Source organism: Humulus lupulus, chromosome X (genome assembly GCF_963169125.1).
Source record: "Humulus lupulus chromosome X, drHumLupu1.1, whole genome shotgun sequence".
Lineage (NCBI taxonomy): Eukaryota > Viridiplantae > Streptophyta > Magnoliopsida > Rosales > Cannabaceae > Humulus > Humulus lupulus.
Window position 1 is genome coordinate 123612164 of NC_084802.1, and position 7173 is coordinate 123619336.

The following is a 7173-nucleotide window of genomic DNA, read 5'->3' on the forward strand; positions in this document are numbered from 1 at the left end:
GGACCGTGTAGTCACCATAGTTGGATGTTTGCAGCAGCACTAATCGAACTTGCTCTCAATGAAAGCACCAAACTGTTGACGCAGTTCTTCGCCAACAGGTAATTAAGAGAATGAGAGAAAAGGATTAGTGCTAAATGTGAACCGAAATAGATGTATGATCTTAGGGGACGAAAGGGGTGACTCAAGACACGGTTTTTAAGTGGTTCGAAGGTTAAAATCCTTCTACTCCACTAGTCAATATTATTGATCTATACTGAGCATTTGGTTACAAAGTATTTCTTACAAGGGATTATTTTTCCAACCCCTATCAACTCCCAGGGTCTCCATATTTATAGGAGAAGGCACCTGGAAGTTGGTAGGGAGGTCATCCCGTGACCTTCTTACTTGTCGTATCAATTCTGTGACATTCATGATTAATTCCTAAACCTGACACATAAGTATGGTCAAATCAATAGGTAAGGAAGTAATGGGCCGCACGGCCCAACCCCACCGTGGGTGTCTGAACACGCACGTTCCTGCTGCGTGTCTGAGAAGTCAGGGGGATATCAGACACGTGATGCCTGATATATGCACGTTTACCTTGCGTGTGTTTACTTCTCAAGGGGTCATAGCTCCATGTTCAGCTCGTACCGCGAGCTGCATGCTGGACTCGACCTTCGACCTTCAGAGGGCCTGCTCCAGTCTTGGACAATGGAGGCGAGCCCTTTGGGCTTCCTCGAGCTAATGACAGAAGCTCCGGTTTCAGGGGAGTTCATGAGATAACTACGATTAGTCAGCAGCTCGGCTTGCTAATCAGCCATGGGAAAACCAGGGCGTACAATGGTTATATTATATATGCCTGGACCGATATGAATTAATTTCTTTATAAACTTACCATTTATAATAAAGATTTAATTCGTATTAATATGATGATCATATAAAGATTAGTATAAATCATGAGTAGTTATGAACTCCTATTCATGTCTATTGGATCTTTTGATTCACTCGTTAAGGTTTGTTTAGAAAAACAGGCTAATGAATTTTGTTTTGGAGATTCAAAGACATGAATGGCTGAGAACATGATCTTACAAGAATTGGAATGTAAGCTTTCCTAACGAATCAAATATTGGTTCGCTTAGGTGTTAATTCTAAAACTGAATGGTTATTGAGCTCAAATTTAGAATAGGATTATAAATTAGGCATTCACTAGTGGATTAATGGTACTTATGGATCAAGAGATAATTGGAAGGGTAAAACGGTAAATTTGACCATCTCTAATTTATGAACCAATAACTAAAGGACGAAACTACATGTAGTGATTATATTAATAGACTACACGTGATTATTCTATAATTACTAAGAGTGTAATTCCATATTTATAGTGAATTAATATGGAATTAATAATTAAGATTATTGAATTAAAGAGTTTAATTAATAATCCAGTTAATTAGAGCTTCGAATTATATGTTGTACCCTAAAAATAAGTGTGGATTCAATCACTCAGCTAGGGGTACATCTGTCATAAAAACACATGGAAAAAATAGGCAAGTAGTACATCTAACTAACGTTGATGTGAGTAGCTCGAGTTAGGACTCAGCAAATCGCCTCGCAGAACAACAATCCAGCTCAAGACATGTAATGGACAGTTTGCCTTTAAGATGCTCTGAACTTAATCCGAACTAAAGTTCAAACACTCTTCGATCACCAGCTCGATGAAGATGTTCAGCTCGTGGAAACCTGATCAGGACGCACAATGAAGGATCTTGAAAGACTTGGAGGCTATTTATACACTCATTAATGCCTAGGCTGTATTATACATTTATTTTCTGAGATAACGGGAGTAATTTCCATGGGAAATCGTATCCTTATGTAAATGTGAATTATTTGGTTGATTGTTTACCATATTTATGCACACGGTTACCCAAACCTGTCCCGGAATGTCCACTATAAATATCAAGGATAATGGACAGGAAAAGGGACCACTTTTTGTAATACAGAAACTCTGTAAAAATTGCGAGAGAATAATATTGTCTCATGGACTAGGTGGATTTTAACCACTAAACCACATAAAATTGTGAGTGTGAGAAGTAGTTCATATAGTTCATTACGGTTTAGAAAAGAGCACTAATATCTTTCTTATTGGATTTCTTAATCTACTGTTGGCGAAAAACTGCGTCAACAAGATCCATGGTCCCCAAGTCACCTATATACTACACAATCTAGGGTGTGAATATTTGTGACAAGAAAGATAAATGACTAATTTGCAAGGGAATTAATTTTCCAAAGCAAAGATATAATTATCAGATAATCATATGTAATTAATTAATTATGAATTGATTAATGAAATTAATTAATATGGTTTGTTTTGAAAACTATGTTAGATTGAAATATTAATTAGTTGTGAATTAATTAATAGTGGGAGAATATATTTAATTCATTGAATTAAATAACATTGAGTTTTATAAGATAAAGTTAATTTTAAATTAAGTGATATTTATGCATATTTGAAATAATACTTTACTTTAAATACTTTGTCTTATTAAATAAAATAAATAAATGGAAAATGTCATGTAGCATTGCAGTGCCACATGCCCATAGTGACTGGTGCAGACCTATTAGGTGGGTCTTGCTGGCATGGCACAGATGTAAGCAGTTATCTATTTATGTTATTTATTTATTGTTTAATTATTTAGTTAATGTTTTAATTTGATTAAAATATTACTTAAATAAATAAAACATAAACCTAATGAGATTTGATCTAAACTATATATAGATATTTTTCTAGGTTATCTTAAAAGTGAAAACGAGCTTGAAAACACTCAGAGAGAGAAAAAGACTAAATTTTCTCTAATTTTCTCACAAAAGTTTTTTTTTTTTAAATTTCTAGATCTCATTTGTTGAGTACATATAGAGATATAAAAAAAAAAATTCCAAATCATAATATGTTCTCAAACTCATCCTAGTGTGTTTGAGGTTAGACTTTGAAGATTGTGGTGTGGATCTCAAAGTCATATTGCGTGGATTGGATGTTCGTAATTGAATACTAAAAGATAGCAAAGATTGTTGATAGGTTTCAGAGGTATCTCATCTATCTTTATATTTGATTTAATGTATGGATATATATAAATATATACATGATCTTGGCTTTCTATTGATAAAAATATTTTTAAAAAATAAAAAATAAAAACCTTCCGCAACTCACTCTGATTTGATATTTCAATACCAATAGTGGCAGTGTGGGGAGGTGATGCTTTGCCACCATGTGGAGGTGAGGGTGGTGGTTGCATCGTGGTAGAGAGAGAGAAAGACAACGAGGGTTGCTAATGGAAAGGGTAAAATGGTCAAATTTTTACAAAGGGACATATTTTTATAATGTTTAATAATTTTGGCATATTTTTTAATTAGGGTATATTATGATGTTATTGTAGAATTTTTGTACGCAAGTATACATAATCATAACAAGTAATGATAATGAAAGTAAAGTTCGTTCCCACGATGACTGATTATTAACTACCAACTTTCTCAGTTTCAATTATATTCGGCAATTGATTTTTCAATGTTTAGAAATTAAAATAAAACTAAAGAAACACAATAAATTGCAAGAAAATTCACAAAGATGAAATTAAATGAATAAAAATCCTAGGGTGTTTAATTTCATCAACTATCCACTTTATTATTATGATTAATCAGATTTTATAATTCTTCTTCCTATAATGATATCAAGTTTACTGAAACGAATCCTATTCTTTTGTCAAGATCTAAGAACTCAATTTGATATGTGAATTTTATACATCTCTGTGATCATTATAACATGCAAAAGACATTAAGAACAAAAACTCAAATGCTACACAAATCATACAGGTATTCTCATCCAATTTTTAATTCTTCATTCTCAGATCTTGAATTAGAATTATTAATCATGCACAAGATGGTCAATCATTCACAAGCATAAAGCATAAATTAAAGAACTAAATATAGAATTGAAGAACAAATCATAAAATCATCGTACATAATAATGGAGATTCAAAGTGACTACATCATAACCCTAGAAAAGATGTTTAGTTCATCATAACAACAAAAATAGCCATTGAATTAAAATAAGAGTACATAACGAAGAAAGAAGAAAGAAAAACTCTAAGATGAATTCAATCCTTCTCTCCAATAGCCTCCAATGTTTTCTTCCATGATTATTTTTTAAAAGAAAAGGATGTGTTCTTCATTGATTAGTGCTCCAAAAACTAACCTAAAGCACATTTAATTATGTTTATATAGTGTTCTCCAACATTTAAATGTCAAAATATTCATTTTTCCCTCTCAAAACCGGCCAAAAATCATTGTTCGGGGGTCTCGGCGCGATCACGCCACTCATAATGGCACGGCAGCACCCTTAAGCTTATGTTTCTCGCAAAACTCATGCTGCGACTAGCGACGGTATTTTGACCATAACTCCCTCGATATAACTCAAAATTTGACAATAAAAAAATATATGGAAAGCTAATAGAAAGATATACAACCTCTATTTCTATGAGTTTTTCCAGAATGTGAAGAAATCATGGTCGAAATTTAGCTTGAAGTTTCAAACTTAGGTTACCAAGCATAAACGACGCGTGTTGAGTATCTTCAACTTTGTATTTTCCACCCATAATACATCATATTCATCTTATTTAACATGTTTCTTTTCATTTCATTCCACATACTTGATGATTAAAACCTGAAACAAGAAGAAAACAAACGTAAAACGAATAAAACAAGTTGGAAACACTAAAACTATACATTAAATTATGTTCTAAAAACTATCATAAATCAACCTAACAAATGCCCCCAAACTTAACGTTTGCTCATCCTCGAGCAAAGAATTCTAAACACTCTTAAAAGCCTAAAGAAAACAACATGAATCAAGCCTCAAAATTATGAATGACACGTGCATATAATTCTCTAAAAAAATCAGTCATCACGAAGTCTAGAATTTAAGCCCATATGCCCTTCTACTTCGCCTTAAGTTCACAATGTGTATGTACATAATCATTCTCAATAAGTATCATCACATGAATAAATTTATGCTTGCTTAATTTTTACCATAGTCATTCATTCATGTAAACAATCACATACTCGAGGATCAAAATGACTTTATAAGTTTGTAATGTATGACTTAGGTAAAGGTAGATGACAAGGAGATTTTAGGCTCAATTATACCATAAGCATATAAACAAACAATACTAACACTTGATTCAACTTCATGTTTTCCACAAACCCATTTTCTTCCCCTTTTTCTTCTTTAGAGAGAAAATAAATATTTTTTTCCCACAAACTACACTCCCCCAAACTTATTTGTGTAATTAACTAATTTTTTTTCTTTCATCTCTCTCTCTCTCTCTCTCTCTCTCTCTCTCTCTCTCTCTCTCTCCCTCTCTCTCTCTCTCTCCCTCTCTCTCTCTCTCCCTCTCTCTCTCTCTGTGTAACGACCCAAAATTGTTAATAGGGCTTAGGGCATTGATTAGTGTGTCGGGAGGGCATAATTGGTTTATATGTATTTTTAATTGGTTAAATGCATGATTATGTGGCATGCATGATTAATATGATTATATAAGTATGTGATATGCATGTTTATGAGTATTAGATATGCATCTGGGCCCTTTATAGCTTATAAGGGCATATTTGTAATTGTGGCCCGTTAAGGGCATAAATGTGATTATATGTGATAAATTTTTTATAACACATTATTATGTGGATGCATTTGTAGTAAATGGATCGAGACGGTCCTAGTGACCGAATTAGCGAAATAGTCACAGCGGGGTTTAATACCTGGCTCGGAGGGTGCCTAGGGGTATTTTTGGGAATTTAGAGAATATTTTGGGGACTTATAGATATTGAATAAGTATTTAGTAATTAATTGGACATGACATGGTTAATTGATTATGTTGACTGCGTTTTTAGCCAACGACGTGAGAACGTCAAATACGAAAAACCTTCAAGAGAAATAAAAACGACACAGACGGTATAATAAAGAAAATAAAGAACACAAGAGATTTTATAGTGGTTCAGCCCCGATTGTCGGTAATAGCCTAATCCACTTAGAGTTGTGATTTATAGATCCGTACTCAAGATCAGATGGACTGAGCCAACTGAGTTTCTTCAGTACAGATTGCCAAAATACAAGAATTCTCTCTAATTTCAGCACTTTCTCTCTCTAGAATACTCAGACCCAAATTTCTCTCTCTAGAAAGAAGAAGCAGAAGAAGCCCCTCTCTCATCCCATAAGCCCTCTATTTATAGGCTTAGGGTCATACATACGGTATCCCTTAGAACCGGGATATTTTATTATATTTATTACATTTAAGTTACAAAGAAACATTCAAAATTCAAAATGTAACAAACCCCCCATTTGTGGGAAGAATGAGAGATTTCCGGGTGCCTAGACCAATTCTTGACGTAGTCTCACATGCATGTTGGTTACTCCTTCAAGCTTTCCTTGGTTCAAAGTGATGTATGCATGGCTCTCCTCAGACCAAATCCATGCGTGCTTGGCTCTCCTCGGACCAAGGTGGTCCGAGCCAACCCCCTTGGCCTTTCACCTCGGGTAAGTCCGAGCCTACCTCCTCCAATCAAGGTCCGATCGGACCTTGTGGCCTTCTCCTCGGACCAAGGTGGTCCGAGGCATCCTCCTTGGCATCTCACCTCGGATAGGTCCGAGGCAACCTCCTTGGCATCTCACCTTGGATAGGTCCGAGGAAATCTCCTTGGACTTCTCCTCGGTCCAAGGTCCCTTGGTCTCTCTTCGGACCACATCCTTGGGGTCTCCTAGGACCACTCTCTTGGGGTCTCCTAGGACCACTCTCTTGGGGTCTCCTAGGACCACTCTCTTGAGTTTTCCTCGGATGCACCCTCCTTAGCTCTCCTTAGCCTCCTAGGATGCACTCTCCTTAGCCTCCTAGGATGCACTCTCCTTAGCCTCCTAGGATCAAGGTGCACTTGGCTTGGTTACGACATCTTTCAAGCAGTCCACATTCTTCGTCAGTCTACCGGGTCACCTTATCACAACTCTGAGGAGTCAAGGTATTTATTGACTATTAATGTGTCTTTTACTGACCATGTACTGCCATTTGTCACCTTTATTGCCACGCCATTGATCTCCAATTTTTGGGTATAACAGATTAATAGTAGGAACACTTGAGGAATTAGCGGGAACCGGGAGCG